Here is a 21,988-nt window from a genome sequence, read left to right on the forward strand (position 1 = left end):
ATGTCTAGAAAAAGGAGTTGTCTCAAATTTAAGGTCAAAATTTGATCACAGAGCCAAGTAAGAGAGGAGGTTACATCACCATAACCGGGCCCCCATTGGCTAGAAGCAGATCCTTCATTTATTTCCTCCAGACTTTAAAGGGAATGTGGTAAACAGTTTGTGTTTGAATGATTAACCAGATATGGCTGGTGAGTGTGAATGTGTGAGTAAGAGTTTAAAGAGGAGTTGTCTCGAATTTTAGATCAAAATTTGATCACAGAGCCAAGTAAGAGAGGAGGTTACGTCCCCATAACCGGGACCAATTGGCTAGAGACAGTTCCTTCATCAATTTCCTCCGACCTATATTGTAAAGATGGTAATTTAATAGAATGGTGATATGCTTGATATGTTTGTGAAAGAAATTGTGTATGAATGATTATCCGTATACGCCTGGTGAGCGCCAATGTGTGAGTATTTTTTTAAAAGGAGTTGTCTCCATTTTATGATCAAAATTTGATCACAGAGCCAAGAAAGAGAGAGGTTACGTCCCCATAATTGGGCCTCCATTGGCTAGAGGCTGTTCCTTCATCAATTTCCTCCAACCTATATTGTTAAGATGGTAATTGATAAGAATGATGATATGCTTGATTTGTTTATGAAAGAAATTGTGTATGAATGATTATCCAGATATGCCTGGTTAGTGTGAATGTGAGAGTATGTGTTTAAAAGGAGTTGTCTCAAATTTATGATCAAAATTTGATCACAGAGCCAAGTAAGAGAGGAGGTTACGTCCCCATAACCGGGCCCCCATTGGCTAGAGGCAGATCCTTCGTTGATTTCCTCCACGCTTTATTGGGAATGTGGTATATAATTTGTGTTTGAATGATTATCCAGATATGTCTGGTGAGTGTGAATGGGTGTGTAAGTGTTCAAGAAAAGGACATGTCTCAAATTTAAGATCAAAATTTGATCACAGAGCCAAGTAAGAGAGGAGGTTACGTCCCCATAACTGGGCCCCCATTGGCTAGAGGCAGTTCCTTCATCAATTTCCTCCAACCTATATTGTTAAGATGGTAATTGTTAACAATGGTGATATGCTTGATATGTTTATGAAAGAAATTGTGTATGAATGATTATCCGTATAAGCCTGGTGAGTGCGAATGTGTGAGTATGTGTTTAACTGGAGTTGTCTCCATTTTATGATCAAAATTTGATCACAGAGCCAAGTAAGAGAGGAGGTTACGTCCCCATAACTGGGCCCCCATTGGCTAGAGGCAGTTCCTTCATCAATTTCCTCCAACCTATATTGTTAAGATGTTAATTGATAAGAATGATGATATGCTTGATTTGTTTATGAAAGAAATTGTGTATGAATGATTATCCAGATATGCCTGGTTGGTGCGAATGTGAGAGTATATGTTTAAAAGGAGTTGTCTCAAATTTATGATCAAAATTTGATCACAGAGCCAAGTAAGAGAGGAGGTTACGTCCCCATAACCGGGCCCCCATTGGCTAGAGGCAGATCCTTCGTTGATTTCCTCCACGCTTTATTGGGAATGTGGTATATAATTTGTGTTTGAATGATTATCCAGATATGTCTGGTGAGTGTGAATGGGTGTGTAAGTGTTCAAGAAAAGGAGATGTCTCAAATTTAAGATCAAAATTTGACCACAGAGCCAAGTAAGAGAGGAGGTTACGTCCCCATAACTGGGCCCCCATTGGCTAGAGGCAGTTCCTTCATTGATTTCCTCCACCTTTTTATTGGTAGTGTGGTAAAAAATTTGTGCTTGAATGATTATCCAGTTATGTCTGGTGAGTGTGAATGTGTGTGTAAGTGTTTAAGAAAAGCAGTTGTCACAAATTTTAGATCAATATTTCATCACAGAGCCTATTAGTGAGGAGGTTACGTCTCCATAACCGGGCCCCCATTGTCTAGAGGCAGATCCTTCTTGATTTCCTTCACCCTTTTTTTTTAATGTAGTAAGTAATAAGTATGAATAGGTTCTTGTTTAATTTATGAATGAAATTGTGGATGAATGATTATCCGGGTATGTCTGGTGGGTTGAAAGTGTATGTTTAAGAAAAGGAGTTGTCTCAAATTTAAGATCAAACTTTGATCACAGAGCCAAGTAAGAGAGGAGGTTACGTCCCCATAACTGGGCCCCCATTGGCTAGAGGCAGTTCCTTCATCAATTTCCTCCAACCTATATTGTTAAGATGGTAATTGATAACAATGGTGATATGCTTGATATGTTTATGAAAGAAATTGTGTATGAATGATTATCCGTATAAGCCTGGTGAGTGGGAATGTGTGAGTATGTGTTTAAAAGGAGTTGTCTCCATTTTATGATCAAAATTTGATCACAGAGCCAAGTAAGAGAGGAGGTTACGTCCCCATAACTGGGCCCCCATTGGCTAGAGGCAGTTCCTTCATCAATTTCCTCCAACCTATATTGTGCATGAATGGTTATCCAGATATGCCTGGTTAGTGCGAATGTGAGAGTATGTGTTTAAAAGGAGTTGTCTCAAATTTATGATCAAAATTTGATCACAGAGCCAAGTAAGAGAGGAGGTTACGTCCCCATAACCGGGCCCCCATTGGCTTGAGGCAGATCCTTCATTGATTTCCTCCACGCTTTATAGGGAATGTGGTAAATAATTTGTGTTTGAATGATTATCCAGATATGTCTAGTGAGTGTGAATGTGTGAGTACGTGTTTAAGGAGGAGTTGTCTCAAATTTAAGATCAAGATTTGATCACAGAGCCAAGTAAGAGAGGAGGTTACGTCCCCATAACTGGGCCCCCATTGGCTAGAGGCAGTTCCTTCATCAATTTCCTCCAACCTATATTGTTAAGTTGGTAATTGATAAGAATGATGATATGCTTGATTTGTTTATGAAAGAAATTGTGTATGAATGATTATCCAGATGTGCCTGGTTAGTGCGAATGTGAGAGTATATGTTTAAAAGGAGTTGTCTCAAATTTATGATCAAAATTTGATCACAGAGCCAAGTAAGAGAGGAGGTTACGTCCCCATAACCGGGCCCCCATTGGCTAGAGGCAGATCCTTCATTTATTTCCTCCACGCTTTATTGGGAATGTGGTATATAATTTGTGTTTGAATGATTATCCAGATATGTCTGGTGAGTGTGAATGGGTGTGTAAGTGTTCAAGAAAAGGAGATGTCTCAAATTTAAGATCAAAATTTGATCACAGAGCCAAGTAATTGAGGAGGTTACGTCCCCATAACTGGGCCACCATTGGCTAGAGGCAGTTCCTTCATAATTTCCTCCAACCTATATTTTGCATGAATGATTATCCAGATATGCCTGTTTAGTGCGAATGTGAGAGTATGTGTTTAAAAGGAGTTGTCTCAAATTTATGATCAAAATTTGATCACAGAGCCAAGTAAGAGAGGAGGTTACGTCCCCATAACTGGGCCCCCATTGGCTAGAGGCAGTTCCTTGATCAATTTCCTCCAACCTATATTGTTAAGATGGTAATTGATAACAATGGTGATATGCTTGATATGTTTATGAAAGAAATTGTGTTTGAATGATTATCCGTATAAGCCTGGTGAGTGCGAATGTGTGAGTATGTGTTTAAAAGGAGTTGTCTCCGTTTTATGATCAAAATTTGATCACAGAGCCAAGTAAGAGAGGAGGTTACGTCCCCATAACTGGGCCCCCATTGGCTAGAGGCAGATCCTTCATTGATTTCCTCCAACCTATATTGTTAAGATGGTAATTGATAAGAATTATGATATGCTGGATTTGTTTATGAAAGAAATTGTGTATGAATGATTATCCAGATATGTCTAGTGAGTGTGAATGTGTGAGTACGTGTTTAAGAAGGAGTTGTCTCAAATTTAAGATCAATATTTGATCACAGAGCCAAGTAAGAGAGGAGGTTACGTCCCCATAACTGGGCCCCCATTGGCTAGAGGCAGTTCCTTCATCAATTTCCTCCAACCTATATTGTTAAGATGGTAATTGATAAGAATGATGATATGCTTGATTTGTTTATGAAAGAAATTGTGTATGAATGATTATCCAGATATGCCTGGTTAGTGCGAATGTGAGAGTATATGTTTAAAAGGAGTTGTCTCAAATTTATGATCAAAATTTGATCACAGAGCCAAGTAAGGGAGGAGGTTACGTCCCCATAACCGGGCCCCCATTGGCTAGAGGCAGATCCTTCGTTGATTTCCTCCACGCTTTATTGGGAATGTGGTATATAATTTGTGTTTGAATGATTATCCAGATATGTCTGGTGAGTGTGAATGGGTGTGTAAGTGTTCAAGAAAAGGAGATGTCTCAAATTTAAGACCAAAATTTGATCACAGAGCCAAGTAAGAGAGGAGGTTACGTCCCCATAACCGGGCCCCCATTGTCTTGAGGCAGATCCTTCATTGATTTCCTACACGCTTTATAGGGAATGTGGTAAATAATTTGTGTTTGAATGATTATCCAGATATGTCTAGTGAGTGTGAATGTGTGAGTACGTGTTTAAGGAGGAGTTGTCTCAAATTTAAGATCAATATTTGATCACAGAGCCAAGTAGGAGAGGAGGTTACGTCCCCATAACTGGGCCCCCATTGGCTAGAGGCAGTTCCTTCATCAATTTCCTCCAACCTATATTGTTAAGATGGTAATTGATAACAATGGTGATATGCTTGATATGTTTATGAAAGAAATTGGGTATGAATGATTATCCGTATAAGCCTGGTGAGTGCGAATGTGTGAGTATGTGTTTAAAAGGAATTGTCTCCATTTTATGATCAAAATTTGATCACCGAGCCAAGTAAGAGAGGAGGTTACGTCCCCATAACTGGGCCCCCATTGGCTAGAGGCAGTTCCTTCATAATTTCCTCCAACCTATATTGTGCATGAATGATTATCCAGATATGCCTGTTTAGTGCGAATGTGAGAGTATGTGTTTAAAAGGAGTTGTCTCAAATTTATGATCAAAATTTGATCACAGAGCCAAGTAAGAGAGGAGGTTACGTCCCCATAACCGGGCCCCCATTGGCTAGAGGCAGATCCTTCATTGATTTCCTCCACGCTTTATTGGGAATGTGGTAAATAATTTGTGTTTGAATGATTATCCAGATATGTCTAGTGAGTGTGAATGTGTGAGTACGTGTTTAAGGAGGAGTTGTCTCAAATTTAAGATCAATATTTGATCACAGAGCCAAGTATGAGAGGAGGTTACGTCCCCATAACTGGGCCCCCATTGGCTAGAGGCAGTTCCTTCATCAATTTCTTCCAACCTATATTGTTAAGATGGTAATTGATACGAATGGTGATATGCTTGATATATTTATGAAAGAAATTGTGTATGAATGATTATCCGTATAAGCCTGGTGAGTGCGAATGAGTGAGTATGTGTTTAAAAGGAGTTGTCTCCATTTTATGATCAAAATTTGATCACAGAGCCAAGTACGAGAGGAGGTTACGTCCCCATAACTGGGCCACCATTGGCTAGAGGCAGATCATTCATCAATTTCCTCCAACCTATAATGTTAAGATGGTAATTGATAAGAATGGTGACAAGCCTGATATATTTATGAAAGAAATTGTGTATGAATGATTATCCGTATACGCCTGGTGAGTGCGAATGTGTGAGTATGTGTTTAACTGGAGTTGTCTCCATTTTATGATCAAAATATGATCACAGAGCCAAGTAAGAGAGGAGGTTACGTCCCCATAACCGGGCCCCCATTGGCTAGAGGCAGATCCTTCGTTGATTTCCTCCACGCTTTATTGGGAATGTGGTATATAATTTGTGTTTGAATAATTATCCAGATATGTCTGGTGAGTGTGAATGGGTGTGTAAGTGTTCAAGAAAAGGAGATGTCTCAAATTTAAGATCAAAATTTGATCACAGAGCCAAGTAAGAGAGGAGGTTACGTCCCCATAACCGGGCCCCCATTGGCTAGAGGCAGATCCTTCGTTGATTTCCTCCACGCTTTATTGGGAATGTGGTATATAATTTGTGTTTGAATGATTATCCAGATATGTCTGGTGAGTGTGAATGGGTGTGTAAGTGTTCAAGAAAAGGACATGTCTCAAATTTAAGATCAAAATTTGATCACAGAGCCAAGTAAGAGAGGAGGTTACGTCCCCATAACTGGGCCCCCATTGGCTAGAGGCAGTTCCTTCATCAATTTCCTCCAACCTATATTGTTAAGATGGTAATTGTTAACAATGGTGATATGCTTGATATGTTTATGAAAGAAATTGTGTATGAATGATTATCCGTATAAGCCTGGTGAGTGCGAATGTGTGAGTATGTGTTTAAAAGGAGTTGTCTCCATTTTATGATCAAAATTTGATCACAGAGCCAAGTAAGAGAGGAGGTTACGTCCCAATAACTGGGCCCCCATTGGCTAGAGGCAGTTCCTTCATTGATTTCCTCCACCTTTTTATTGGTAGTGTGGTAAAAAATTTGTGCTTGAATGATAATCCAGTTATGTCTGGTGAGTGTGAATGTGTGTGTAAGTGTTTAAGAAAAGCAGTTGTCACATATTTTAGATCAATATTTCATCACAGAGCCTATTAGTGAGGAGGTTACGTCTCCATAACCGGGCCCCCATTGTCTAGAGGCAGATCCTTCTTGATTTCCTTCACCCTTTTTTTTTAATGTAGTAAGTAATAAGTATGAATAGGTTCTTGTTTAATTTATGAATGAAATTGTGGATGAATGATTATCCGGGTATGTCTGGTGGGTTGAAAGTGTATGTTTAAGAAAAGGAGTTGTCTCAAATTTAAGATCAAACTTTGATCACAGAGCCAAGTAAGAGAGGAGGTTACGTCCCCATAACTGGGCCCCCATTGGCTAGAGGCAGTTCCTTCATCAATTTCCTCCAACCTACATTGTTAAGATGGTAGTTGATAACAATGGTGATATGCTTGATATGTTTATGAAAGAAATTGTGTATGAATGATTATCCGTATAAGCCTGGTGAGTGGGAATGTGTGAGTATGTGTTTAAAAGGAGTTGTCTCCATTTTATGATCAAAATTTGATCACAGAGCCAAGTAAGAGAGGAGGTTACGTCCCCATAACTGGGCCCCCATTGGCTAGAGGCAGTTCCTTCATCAATTTCCTCCAACCTATATTGTGCATGAATGATTATCCAGATATGCCTGGTTAGTGCGAATGTGAGAGTATGTGTTTAAAAGGAGTTGTCTCAAATTTATGATCAAAATTTGTTCAAGAGAGCCAAGTAAGGGAGGAGGTTACGTCCCCATAACCGGGCCCCCATTGGCTAGAGGCAGATCCTTCGTTGATTTCCTCCACGCTTTATTGGGAATGTGGTATATAATTTGTGTTTGAATGATTATCCAGATATGTCTGGTAAATGTGAATGTGTGTGTAAGTGTTCAAGAATAGGAGATGTCTCAAATTTAAGATCAAAATTTGATCACAGAGCCAAGTAAGAGAGGAGGTTACGTCCCCATAACCGGGCCCCCATTGGCTTGAGGCAGATCCTTCATTGATTTCCTCCACGCTTTATAGGGAATGTGGTAAATAATTTGTGTTTGAATGATTATCCAGATATGTCTAGTGAGTGTGAATGTGTGAGTACGTGTTTAAGGAGGAGTTGTTTCAAATTTAAGATCAATATTTGATCACAGATCCAAGTAAGAGAGGAGGTTACGTCCCCATAACTGGGCCCCCATTGGCTAGAGGCAGATCCTTCATCAATTTCCTCCAACCTATAATGTTAAGATGGTAATTGATAAGAATGGTGATAACCCTGATATATTTATGAAAGAAATTGTGCATGAATGATTATCCGTATACGCCTGGTGAGTGCGAATGTGTGAGTATGTGTTTAAATGGAGTTGTCTCCATTTTATGATCAAAATTTGATCACCGAGCCAAGTAAGAGAGGAGGTTACGTCCTCATAACTGGGCCCCCATTGGCTAGAGGCAGTTCCTTCATAATTTCCTCCAACCTATATTGTGCATGTATGATTATCCAGATATGCCTGTTTAGTGCGAATGTGAGAGTATGTGTTTAAAAGTAATTGTCTCAAATTTATGATCAAAATTTGATCACACAGCCAAGTAAGAGAGGAGGTTACGTCCCCATAACCGGGCCCACATTGGCTAGAGGCAGATCCTACTTGATTTCCTTCACCCTTTTTTTTGAATGTAGTAAGTAATAAGTATGAATAGGTTCTTGTTTAATTTATGAATGAAATTGTGGATGAACGATTATGCAGGTATGTGTGGTGGGTGTGAATGTGTATGTCTAGAAAAAGGAGTTGTCTCAAATTTAAGGTCAAAATTTGATCACAGAGCCAAGTAAGAGAGGAGGTTACATCACCATAACCGGGCCCCCATTGGCTAGAAGCAGATCCTTCATTTATTTCCTCCAGACTTTAAAGGGAATGTGGTAAACAGTTTGTGTTTGAATGATTAACCAGATATGGCTGGTGAGTGTGAATGTGTGAGTAAGAGTTTAAAGAGGAGTTGTCTCGAATTTTAGATCAAAATTTGATCACAGAGCCAAGTAAGAGAGGAGGTTACGTCCCCATAACCGGGACCAATTGGCTAGAGACAGTTCCTTCATCAATTTCCTCCGACCTATATTGTAAAGATGGTAATTTAATAGAATGGTGATATGCTTGATATGTTTGTGAAAGAAATTGTGTATGAATGATTATCCGTATACGCCTGGTGAGCGCCAATGTGTGAGTATTTTTTTAAAAGGAGTTGTCTCCATTTTATGATCAAAATTTGATCACAGAGCCAAGAAAGAGAGAGGTTACGTCCCCATAATTGGGCCTCCATTGGCTAGAGGCTGTTCCTTCATCAATTTCCTCCAACCTATATTGTTAAGATGGTAATTGATAAGAATGATGATATGCTTGATTTGTTTATGAAAGAAATTGTGTATGAATGATTATCCAGATATGCCTGGTTAGTGTGAATGTGAGAGTATGTGTTTAAAAGGAGTTGTCTCAAATTTATGATCAAAATTTGATCACAGAGCCAAGTAAGAGAGGAGGTTACGTCCCCATAACCGGGCCCCCATTGGCTAGAGGCAGATCCTTCATTGGTTTCCTCCACGCTTTATTGGGAATGTGGTAAATAATTTGTGTTTGAATGATTATCCAGATATGTCTGGTGATTGTGAATGTGTTCGTAAGTGTTTAAAGAGCTGTTGTCTCCAATTTAAGATCAAAATTTGATCACAGAGCCAAGTAAAAGAGGAGGTTACATCCCGATAACCGGGCCCACATTGGCTAGAGGCAGATACTTCTTGATTTCCTTCACCCTTTTTTTTGAATGTAGTAAGTAATAAGTATGAATAGGTTCTTGTTTAATTTATGAATGAAATTTTGGTTGAATGATTATCCAGGTATGTCTGGTGGGTGTGAATGTTTAAGAAAAGGAGTTGTCTCAAATTAAAGATCAAAATTTGATCACAGAGCCAAGTAAGAGAGGAGGTTACATCCCCATAACCGGGCCCCCATTGGCTTGAGGCAGATCCTTCATTGATTTCATCCACGCTTTATAGGGAATGTGGTAAATAATTTGTGTTTGAATGATTATCCAGATATGTCTCGTGAGTGTGAATGTGTGAGTAAGTGTTTAAAGAGGAGTTGTCTCAAATTTAAGATCAAAATTTGATCACAGAGCCAAGTAAGAGAGGAGGTTACGTCCCCATAACTGGGCCCCCATTGGCTAGAGGCAGTTCCTTCATCAATTTCCTCCAACCTATATTGTTATGATGGTAATTGATATGAATGATGATATGCTTGATTTGTTTATGAAAGAAATTGTGTATGAATGATTATCCGTATATGCCTGGTGAGTGCGAATGTGTGAGTGTGTTTAAAAGGAGTTGTCTCCATTTTATTATCAAAATTTGATCACAGAGCCAAGTAAGAGAGGAGGTTATGTCCCCATAACTTTGCCCCCATTGGCTAGAGGCTGCTCCTTCATTAATTTCTGCAACCTATATTGTTAAGATGGTAATTGATAAGAAGGATGATATGCTTGATATATTTATGAAAGAAATTGTGTATGAATGATTATCCAGATACACCTGGTGAGTACGAATGTGTGAGTATATGTTTAAAAGGAGTTGTCTCAATTTTATGATCAAAATTTTATCACAGAGCCAAGTAAGAGATAAGGTTACGTCCCCATAACTGGGCCCCAATTGGCTTGGGGCAGATCCTTCATTGATTTCCTCCACGCTTTATAGGGAATGTGGTAAATAATTCGTGTTTGAATGATTATCCAGATATGTCTGGTGAGTGTGAATGTGTGAGTACGTGTTTAAAGAGGAGTTGTCTCAAAGTTAAGATCAAAGTTTGATCAGAGGGCCAAGTAAGAGAGGAGGTTACATCCCCATAACTGGGCCCCCATTGGCTTGAGGCAGATCCTTCATTGATTTCCTCCACACTTTATAGGTAATGTGGTAAATAATTCGTGTTTGAATGATTATCCAGATATGTCTGGTGAGTGTGAATGTGTGAGTACGTGTTTAAAGAGGAGTTGTCTCAAAGTTAAGATCAAAATTTGATCACAGAGCCAAGTAAGAGAGGAGGTTACGTCCCCATAACTGGGCCCCCATTGGCTTGAGGCAGATCCTTCATTGACTTCCTCCACGCTTTATAGGGAATGTGGTAAATAATTCGTTTTTGAATGATTATCCAGATATGTCTGGTGAGTGTGAATGTGTGAGTACGTGTTTAAAGAGGAGTTGTCTCAAAGTTAAGATCAAAATTTGATCACAGAGCCAAGTAAGAGAGGAGGTTACATCCCCATAACTGGGCCCCCATTGGCTTGAGGCAGATCCTTCATTGATTTCCTCCACGCTTTATAGGTAATGTGGTAAATAATTTGTGTTTAAATGATTATCCGGATATGTCTGGTGAGTGTGAATGTGTGGGTACGTGTTTAAAGAGGAGTTGTCTCAAAGTTAAGATCAAAATTTGATCACAGAGCCAAGTAAGAGAGGAGGTTACGTCCCCATAACTGGGCCCCCATTGGCTTGAGGCAGATCCTTCATTGATTTCCTCCACGCTTTATAGGGAGTGTGGTAAATAATTTTTGTTTGAATGATTATCCAGATATTTATTGTCAGGTCAGGGTCACCCTGCTACCGTATGTGACAGTAGACGGTACTACCTGCGACTGTCTGGCCGAGGGTCAGGCGGCCAGTACCAAACCTGGCAAACTAGGGGAGAACCAACGGCTACGGGCGGATGAGCTCTCCCTTGGTAGGTTTGATGAAGCCTTTGTGTAGGAAATGGCACATAAATTCATGAAGTTCAGAGCACTCTCTTGCCCTTTGGGTGGAACTTCCCCTAAAGGCGGATGAACCATATTTGGTCAACGGCATAGAAAGTCCTCAATGCCGGACCAGGCGTAAGGACAGGAAGTCCCTCCTCGGCTGGAATGGCGGACGAAGGCTGCAGTGAATAGGAACCCTTCAATCGTCTTGCATCGGCTTGCCATTGAATACAGTTCGTAAGTCATCAAGTACAGTGCGTTTGTTGAAGTGCACCAACAGTCTCACTCTAAAGGAATCACACGCACAGCAGTCCTCCAACAACAGATTGACTCTTCCAAAAGTCCTGCGGCGATCAGGAAGTTGCGACGGGGCAGGATTGTGATGTCTGGAAGCCTCTAGTGATAACTTGGCACGTAGGCGGTAGATGTGTGATCGGTCGTCTTGCTTAGGATTGTGGCTGTAGAGCAATTCGATTGCTGCATCTACGACTGAGCCGTCCTATTTAGGGTCCACTCTGCTCACCTCACATGGGGAAGGGGCTAGAAAAGGTGCCCTAAACATAGTCAGCCACTTCTAGTACCGATTGGATAGCCGCGTTCAATGCCGTCGAACAAGAAAGAAATTATATTTTGCTACATGGAACGTAAGAACACTTAATGATCACCCTTCAAATGAGAGACCCGAAAGGAGAACAGCCCTTGTGGGTAGAGAGTTACGAAGATACAATATCGACATAGCAGCACTCCAGGAGACCCGTCTTGCTGAAGAAGGTCAGTTGAATGAAAACGGAGCAGGATACACTTTCTTCTGGAAGGGTAAACCTACCAGTGAACACCGAACACATGGAGTAGGCTTTGCTATCAAGAATAAGCTTCTCAGAGACCTGCAGGAGCTTCCAACTGGACGTAATGAACGCATCATGACATTAAGACTTCGATTAAATGGCGACCAGCATGCCACAGTAATTTGCGCATATGCCCCCACATTAGACTCTGATGATGACATCAAAGAAACATTCTATTCAGATCTGGATGACATCCTATCAAACATCAATCGACTAGATAAAATCATCTTGCTTGGTGATTTTAATGCCAGAGTGGGAAAGGACCATAAAGTATGGAATGGTGTCATTGGCAAGGAGGGAGTTGGCAGTGAAAACTCCAATGGTATTAGACTCCTCTCAAAATGTGCTGAGCATGAGTTGATAATCACCAACACCATCTTTCGCCAAAGGGATCGCTTCAAAACATCATGGCAGCATCCTAGATCAAAACATTGGCACCTCATTGACTATGTGATTGTCCGCAATCAAGATCTACGCGATGTTCTTGTCACCAAAGCAATGACGGGAGCTGATGACTGTTGGACAGATCACCGACTTATTAGATCAGTGATGCATTTGTCACTGTCCACCCAGAGGAGGAAACAACGGAAGAGCTTCAGACATACTTTTGACACCGAGAAGTTTGGCAATGCAGAAATTACTTCAAAATACAGAGAGCTCCTTCATCGGACTTTGCCGAAGGAATATCAACCTGGTGTAACGCAACACTGGGATATTCAAGATGCTTGCAAAGAAACAGTAGGATATAAGACCAGAAAACATCAGGACTGGTTCGATGAAAATGATGAAGAAATTGAAGCATTGATCTCAGAGAAGAGAAAAGCCTTGCAAGCATGGCGAAGGGACATGAACTCCCACTCTAAGAAACAAGCCGTAAATATTGCCAAAGCAAATGTCCAAAGAAAAACCCGTGAGCTCAAGAATGCATGGTGGAGAGCAAAGGCAAAAGAGTTGGAATATCTAGCAGATAAAGATTCACGACAGTTCTTCCAAGCGACAAAAGCAGTTTATGGTCCCACCACCTTTGGGAGGAATCCTCTTTGGTCCAGTGATAAGAGTATACTTTTAAAAGATCAGCACTCCATCATGAATAGGTGGAAAGAGCATTTTGAAGACCTCTTGAACCAGGATTCGATTATTGATGAACAGGTGTATGATATATTAAAACAAGCTCCCATCAATGATGAACTTGGCTCCCCACCAACACTAGATGAAGTTAAGCATGCTCTCAATCAAGCAAAGCGCCACAAAGCCTCTGGTCCTGATGGTATACCAGTGGAAGCTCTCAAAGAAGGTGGTGAGGAACTAGTAAGACACATACATGAACTGATTGTCAAAATTTGGAGCACAGAAGAAATGCCTCCTGATTTCAGAGACAGTCTGGTAGTTCCCATATTTAAGAAAGGGGATCGAACAAACTGCAGTAACTATCGGGGAATATCCTTACTGTCGTGCCTGGGAAAGCTTATTGCTCGAATCTTGGCAAATCGTATTGTACCCCTGGTGGAGAAAATACTTCCAGAGAGTCAGTGTGGCTTCAGGCCTTCTAGAGGAACCACAGATATGATATTCACAGCTCGTCAACTCCAGGAAAAATGTAGAGAACAAAATAGACCTCTTTATATTGCCTTTATTGATCTTACTAAGGCATTTGACTCTGTGAACCGAGAAGCTTTGTGGAAAATTTTAGCTCTATATGGCTTTCCGCAGAAATTTATTGCCATCTTGAAATTGCTCTACACTGATATGATGGCAGCTGTCATTGGCAACGGCTCTGTTGGAGAGTCATTCCATATCAATACCGGTGTTAAGCAAGGCTGTGTGATAGCCCCCACTTTGTTTTCCTTGTATGTTGCCACTGTCATGGAACTTGTCAGAGATGATCTCCCTCCAGGAATTCATATAACTTACAGGATGGATGGTAAACTTTTTAATTTGAGCCGTTTAAAGGCAGGAACTCGGACATCGTCTGCAGCATTAGTTGAGTTACAGTACGCTGATGATAATGCTGTCGTAGCTCAGACACAAGAAGAGCTTGTGAGAATCCTGAATGCTTTCTCTGCTGCGTACAACAAGATCGGACTCAAACTGAATACCAGCAAAACGCAGATCCTATACCAACCAGCCCCTGGGGAAGGTCAAAGAGATATCAAAACAACAATTGATGGAATGAGCCTCCAAGTTGTAAACACCTTCCCATACCTTGGCAGCACCCTCTCATCAAGCGCAAATATAGATTCAGAAATCCAACACAGAATTAACCGAGCAGGAGCATCCTTTGCTAAGTTACGATCTCGAGTTTTTGACAATCATTATGTCAATATCACAACAAAGATTCTTGTGTACAATTCTGTTGTAGTTCCAACCTTACTCTACGGATCTGAATCCTGGACATGCTACAGTCGACACCTAAAGAAGCTAGAACAGTATCATCAACATTGCTTGAGGAGAATACTGCAAATAACTTGGCAAGACAGGCGCACAAATATCAGCGTTCTTGAAGAGGCACACACCAACAGTATAGAATTGATGGTTTTAAGACGCCAGCTACGACGGACAGGCCTCGTAGTTCGCATGCCCAATAATCGCATTCCCAAATAAGTGTTTTACTCTGAGCTATCAGTAGGTAAACGCTGTGTAGGCGGTCAGAGGAAGCGATTTAAAGATGTAATCAAGGCTAACTTGAAGAGATGTAACATTGATGTTGATAACTGGGAGAGCTTAGCACTTGACCGTTCATCCTGGAGATCACTAGTCCACTACGGCACACTGTCTTTTGAAGAAAACCGCCAACGTACAGCAAATGACAAGAGGCAACGTAGGAAAGAAAAAGAAGTGCCGAGAAGACATAGAAATAACATGACTGCTCAACCTGGGACGACCTGTCATCACTGTGGTAAATTGTGTAACTCCCGCATTGGACTGTATAGTCACCTCCGAACACATAGATGAAGAGACATCCTACCTGGAAGACAAACCTACTTGATTACGAGTGTGTGCTATCATCATCTATCCAGATATGCCTGGTGAGTGTGAATGTTAGAGTATGTGTTTAAAAGGAGTTGTCTGAAATTTATGATCAAAATTTGATCACAGAGCCAAGTAAGAGAGGAGGTTATGTCCCCATAACCGGGCCCCCATTGGCTAGAGGCAGTTCCTTCATTGATTTCCTCCACCCTTTAATGGGAATGTGGTAAATAATTTCTGTTTGAATGATTATCCAGATATGTCTGGTGAGTGTGAATGTGTGAGTAAGAGTCTAGAGAGGAGTTGTCTGGAATATTAGATCAGAATTTGATCACAGAGCCAAGTAAGAGAGGAGGTTAAGTCCCCATAACTGGGCCCCCATTGGCTAGAGGCAGATCCTTCATTGATTTCCTCCACCTTTTTATTGGTAGTGTGGTAAAAAATTTGTGCTTGAATGATTATCCAGTTATGTCTGGTGAGTGTGAATGTGTGTGTAAGTGTTTATGAAAAGCAGTTGTCACAAATTTTAGATCAATATTTCATCGCAGAGCCTATTAGAGAGGAGGTTACGTCTCCATAACCGGGCCCCCATTGTCTAGAGGCAGATCCTTCTTGATTTCTTTCACCATTTTTTTTTAATGTAGTAAGTAATAAGTATGAATAGGTTCTTGTTTAATTTATGAATGAAATTGTGGATGAATGATTATCCAGGTATGTCTGGTGGGTTGAAAGTGTATGTTTAAGAAAAGGAGTTGTCTCAAATTTAAGATCAAAATTTGATCACAGAGCCAAGTAAGAGAGGAGGTTACGTCCCCATAACTGGGCCCCCATTGGCTAGAGGCAGATCCTTCATCAATTTCCTCCAACCTATAATGTTAAGATGGTAATTGATAAGAATGGTGATAAGCCTGATATATTTATGAAAGAAATTGTGTATGAATGATTATCCGTATATGCCTTGTGAGTGCGAATGTGTGAGTATGTTTTTAAATGGAGTTGTCTCCATTTTATGATCAAAATTTGATCACAGAGCCAAGTAAGAGAGGAGGTTACATCCCCATAACTGGGCCCCCATTGGCTAGAGGCAGATCCTTCATCAATTTCCTCCAACCTATATTGTTAAGATGGTAATTGATAAGAATGATGATATGCTGGATTTGTTTATGAAAGAAATTGTGTATGAATGATTATCCAGATATGTCTAGTGAGTGTGAATGTGTGAGTACGTGTTTAAGAAGGAGTTGTCTCAAATTTAAGATCAATATTTGATCACAGAGCCAAGTAAGAGAGGAGGTTACGTCCCCATAACAGGGCCCCCATTGGCTAGAGGCAGTTCCTTCATCAATTTCCTCCAACCTATATTGTGCATGAATGTTTATCCAGATATGCCTGGTTAGTGCGAATGTGAGAGTATGTGTTTAAAAGGAGTTGTCTCAAATTTATGATCAAAATTTGATCACAGAGCCAAGTAAGAGAGGAGGTTACGTCCCCATAACCAGGCCCCCAATGGCTAGAGGCAGATCCTTCATTGATTTCCTCCACGCTTTATAGGGAATGTGGTAAATAATTTGTGTTTGAATGATTATCCAGATATGTCTAGTGAGTGTGAATGTGTGAGTACGTGTTTAAGGAGGAGTTGTCTCAAATTTAAGATCAATATTTGATTATAGAGCCAAGTAAGAGAGGAGGTTACGTCCCCATAACTGGGCCCCCATTGGCTAGAGGCAGTTCCTTCATCAATTTCCTCCAACCTATATTGTTAAGATGGTAATTGTTAACAATGGTGATATGCTTGATATGTTTATGAAAGAAATTGTGTATGAATGATTATCCGTATAAGCCTGGTGAGTGCGAATGTGTGAGTATGTGTTTAAAAGGAGTTGTCTCCATTTTATGATCAAAATTTGATCACAGAGCCAAGTGAGAGAGGAGGTTACGTCCCCATAACTGCCCCCCATTGGCTAGAGGCAGTTCCTTCATTGATTTCCTCCACCTTTTTATTGGGAGTGTGGTAAAAAATTTGTGCTTGAATGATTATCCAGTTATGTCTGGTGAGTGTGAATGTGTGTGTAAGTGTTTAAGAAAAGCAGTTGTCACAAATTTTAGATCAATATTTCATCACAGAGCCTATTAGAGAGGAGGTTACGTCTCCATAACCGGGCCCCCATTGTCTAGAGGCTGATCCTTCTTGATTTCCTTCACCCTTTTTTTTTAATGTAGTAAGTAATAAGTATGAATAGGTTCTTGTTTAATTTATGAATGAAATTGTGGATGAATGATTATCCAGGTATGTCTGGTGGGTTGAAAGTGTATGTTTAAGAAAAGGAGTTGTCTCAAATTTAAGATCAAACTTTGATCACAGAGCCAAGTAAGAGAGGAGGTTACGTCCCCATAACTGGGCCCCCATTGGCTAGAGGCAGTTCCTTCATCAATTTCCTCCAAACTATATTGTTAAGATGGTAATTGATAACAATGGTGATATGCTTGATATGTTTATGAAAGAAATTGTGTATGAATGATTATCCGTATAAGCCTGGTGAGTGCGAATGTGTGAGTATGTGTTTAAAAGGAGTTGTCTCCATTTTATGATCAAAATTTGATCACAGAGCCAAGTAAGAGAGGAGGTTACGTCCCCATAACTGGGACCCCATTGGCTAGAGGCAGTTCCTTCATCAATTTCCTCCAACCTATATTGTGCATGAATGATTATCCAGATATGCCTGGTTAGTGCGAATGTGAGTGTATGTGTTTAAAAGGAGTTGTCTCAAATTTATGATCAAAATTTGATCACAGAGCCAAGTAAGAGAGGAGGTTACGTCCCCATAACTGGGCCCCCATTGGCTAGAGGCAGTTCGTTCATCAATTTCCTCCAACCTATATTGTTAAGATGGTAATTGATAAGAATGGTGATATGCTTGATTTGTTTATGAAAGAAATTGTGTATGAATGATTACCGTATAAGCCTGGTGAGTGCGAATGTGTGAGTATGTGTTTAAAAGGAGTTGTCTCCATTTTATGATCAAAATTTGATCACAGAGCCAAGTAAGAGAGGAGGTTACGTCCCCATAACTGGGCCCCCATTGGCTAGAGGCAGATCCTTCATCAATTACCTCCAACCTATAATGTTAAGTTGGTAATTGATAAGAATGGTGATAAGCCTGATATATTTATGAAAGAAATTGTGTATGAATGATTATCCGTATACGCCTGGTGAGTGCGAATGTGTGAGTATGTGTTTAAATGGACTTGTCTCCATTTTATGATCAAAATTTGATCACAGAGCCAAGTAAGAGAGGAGGTTACGTCCCCATAACTGGGCCCCCATTGGCTAGAGGCAGTTCCTTCATCAATTTCCTCCAACCTATATTGTTAAGATGGTAATTGATAAGAATGATGATATGCTTGATTTGTTTATGAAAGAAATTGTGTATGAATGATTATCCGTATAAGCCTGGTGAGTGCGAATGTGTGAGTATGTGTTTAAAAGGAGTTGTCTCCATTTTATGATCAAAATTTGATCACCGAGCCAAGTAAGAGAGGAGGTTACGTCCCCATAACTGGGCCCCCATTGGCTAGAGGCAGTTCCTTCATAATTTCCTCCAACCTATATTGTGCATGAATGATTATCCAGATATGCCTGTTTAGTACGAATGTGAGAGTATGTGTTTAAAAGGAGTTGTCTCAAATTTTTGATCAAAATTTGATCACAGAGCCAAGTAAGAGAGGAGGTTACGTCCCCATAACCGGGCCCGCATTGGCTAGAGGCAGATCCTTCGTTGATTTCCTCCACGCTTTATTGGGAATGTGGTATATAATTTGTGTTTGAATGATTATCCAGATATGTCTAGTGAGTGTGAATGTGTGTGTAAGTGTTCAAGAAAAGGAGATGTCTCAAATTTAAGATCAAAATTTGATCACAGAGCCAAGTAAGAGAGGAGGTTACGTCCCCATAACCGGGCCCCCATTGGCTTGAGGCAGATCCTTCATTGATTTCCTCCACGCTTTATAGGGAATGTGGTAAATAATTTGTGTTTGAATGATTATCCAGATATGTCTAGTGAGTGTGAATGTGTGAGTACGTGTTTAAGGAGGAGTTGTCTCAAATTTAAGATCAATATTTTTTCACAGAGCCAAGTAAGAGAGGAGGTTACGTCCCCATAACTGGGCCCCCATTGGCTAGAGGCAGTTCCTTCATCAATTTCCTCCAACCTATATTGTTAAGATGGTAATTGATAGCAATGGTGATATGCTTGATATGTTTATGAAAGAAATTGTGTTTGAATGATTATCCGTATAAGCCTGGTGAGTGCGAATGCGTGAGTATGTGTTTAAAAGGAGTTGTCTCCATTTTATGATCAAAATTTGATCACAGAGCCAAGTAAGAGAGGAGGTTACGTCCCCATAACTGGGCCCCCATTGGCTAGAGGCATATCCTTCATCGATTTCCTCCAACCTATATTGTTAAGATGGTAATTGATAAGAATGATGATATGCTGGATTTGTTTATGAAAGAAATTGTGTATGAATGATTATCCAGATATGTCTAGTGAGTGTGAATGTGTGAGTACGTGTTTAAGGAGGAGTTGTCTCAAATTAAAGATCAATATTTGATCACAGAGCCAAGTAAGAGAGGAGGTTACGTCCCCATAACTGGGCCCCCATTGGCTAGAGGCAGTTCCTTCATCAATTTCCTCCAACCTATATTGTTAAGATGGTAATTGATAAGAATGGTGATATGCTTGATATCTTTATGAAAGAAATTGTGTATGAATGATTATCCGTATAAGCCTGGTAAGTGCGAATGTGTGAGTATGTGTTTAAAAGGAATTGTCTCCATTTTATGATCAAAATTTGATCACAGAGCCAAGTAAGAGAGGAGGTTACGTCCCCATAACTGGGCCCCCATTGGCTAGAGGCAGTTCCTTCATCAATTTCCTCCAAACTATATTGTGCATGAATGTTTATCCAGATATGCCTGGTTAGTGCGAATGTGAGAGTATGTGTTTAAAAGGAGTTGTCTCAAATTTATGATCAAAATTTGATCACAGAGCCAAGTAAGAGAGGAGGTTACGTCCCCATAACCAGGCCCCCAATGGTTAGAGGCTGATCCTTCATTGATTTCCTCCACGCTTTATTGGGAATGTGGTATATAATTTGTGTTTGAATGATTATCCAGATATGTCTGGTGAGTGTGAATGTGTGTGTAAGTGTTCAAGAAAAGGAGATGTCTCAAATTTAAGATCAAAATTTGATCACAGAGCCAAGTAAGAGAGGAGGTTACGTCCCCATAACCGGGCCCCCATTGGCTTGAGGCAGATCCTTCATTGATTTCCTCCACGCTTTATAGGGAATGTGGTAAATAATTTGTGTTTGAATGATTATCCAGATATGTCTAGTGAGTGTGAATGTGTGAGTACGTGTTTAAGGAGGAGTTGTCTCAAATTTAAGATCAATATTTGATCACAGAGCCAAGTAAGAGAGGAGGTTACGTCCCCATAACTGGGCCCCCATTGGCTAGAGGCAGTTCCTTCATCAATTTCCTCCAACCTATATTGTGCATGAATGATTATCCAGATATGCCTGGTTAGTGCGAATGTGAGAGTATGTGTTTAAAAGGAGTTGTCTCAAATTTATGATCAAAATTTGATCACAGAGCCAAGTAAGAGAGGAGGTTACGTCCCCATAACCGGGCCCCCATTAGCTTGAGGCAGATCCTTCATTGATTTCCTCCACGCTTTATTGGGAATGTGGTATATAATTTGTGTTTGAATGATTATCCAGATTAGTCTGGTAAATGTGAATGTGTGTGTAAGTGTTCAAGAATAGGAGATGTCTCAAATTTAAGATCAAAATTTGATCACAGAGCCAAGTAAGAGAGGAGGCTACGTCCCCATATCCGGGCCCCCATTGGCTTGAGGCAGATCCTTCATTGATTTCCTCCACGCTTTATAGGGAATGTGGTAAATAATTTGTGTTTGAATGATTATCCAGATATGTCTAGTGAGTGTGAATGTGTGAGTACGTGTTTAAGGTGGAGTTGTCTCAAATTTAAGATCAATATTTGATCACAGAGCCAAGTAAGAGAGGAGGTTACGTCCCCATAACTGGGCCCCCATTGGCTAGAGGCAGTTCCTTCATCAATTTCCTCCAACCTATATTGTTAAGATGGTAATTGATAAGAATGGTGATATGCTTGATATGTTTATGAAAGAAATTGTGTATGAATGATTATCCGTATACGCCCGGTGAGAGCGAATTTGTGAGTATGTGTTTAAATGGAGTTGTCTCCATTTTATGATCAAAATTTGATCACAGAGCCAAGTAAGATAGGAGGTTACGTCCCCATAACTGGGCCCCCATTGGCTAGAGGCAGTTCCTTCATCAATTTCCTCCAACCTATATTGTTAAGATGGTAATTGTTAACAATGGTGATATGCTTGATATTTTATGAAAGAAATTGTGTATGAATGATTATCCGTATAAGCCTGGTGAGTGCGAATGTGTGAGTATGTGTTTAAAAGGAGTTGTCTCCATTTTATGATCAAAATTTGATCACAGAGCCAAGTGAGAGAGGAGGTTACGTCCCCATAACTGGGCCCCCATTGGCTAGAGGCAGTTCCTTCATTGATTTCCTCCACCTTTTTATTGGGAGTGTGGTAAAAAATTTCTGCTTGAATGATTATCCAGTTATGTCTGGTGAGTGTGAATGTGTGTGTAAGTGTTTAAGAAAAGCAGTTGTCACAAATTTTAGATCAATATTTCATCGCAGAGCCTATTGGAGAGGAGGTTACGTCTCCATAACCGGGCCCCCATTGTCTAGAGGCAGATCCTTCTTGATTTCTTTCACCATTTTTTTTTAATGTAGTAAGTAATAAGTATGAATGGGTTCTTGTTTAATTTGTGAATGAAATTGTGGATGAATGATTATCCAGG

This window comes from Anabrus simplex, chromosome 10 (genome assembly GCF_040414725.1).
Source record: "Anabrus simplex isolate iqAnaSimp1 chromosome 10, ASM4041472v1, whole genome shotgun sequence".
NCBI classification, from domain to species: Eukaryota; Metazoa; Arthropoda; class Insecta; order Orthoptera; family Tettigoniidae; genus Anabrus; species Anabrus simplex.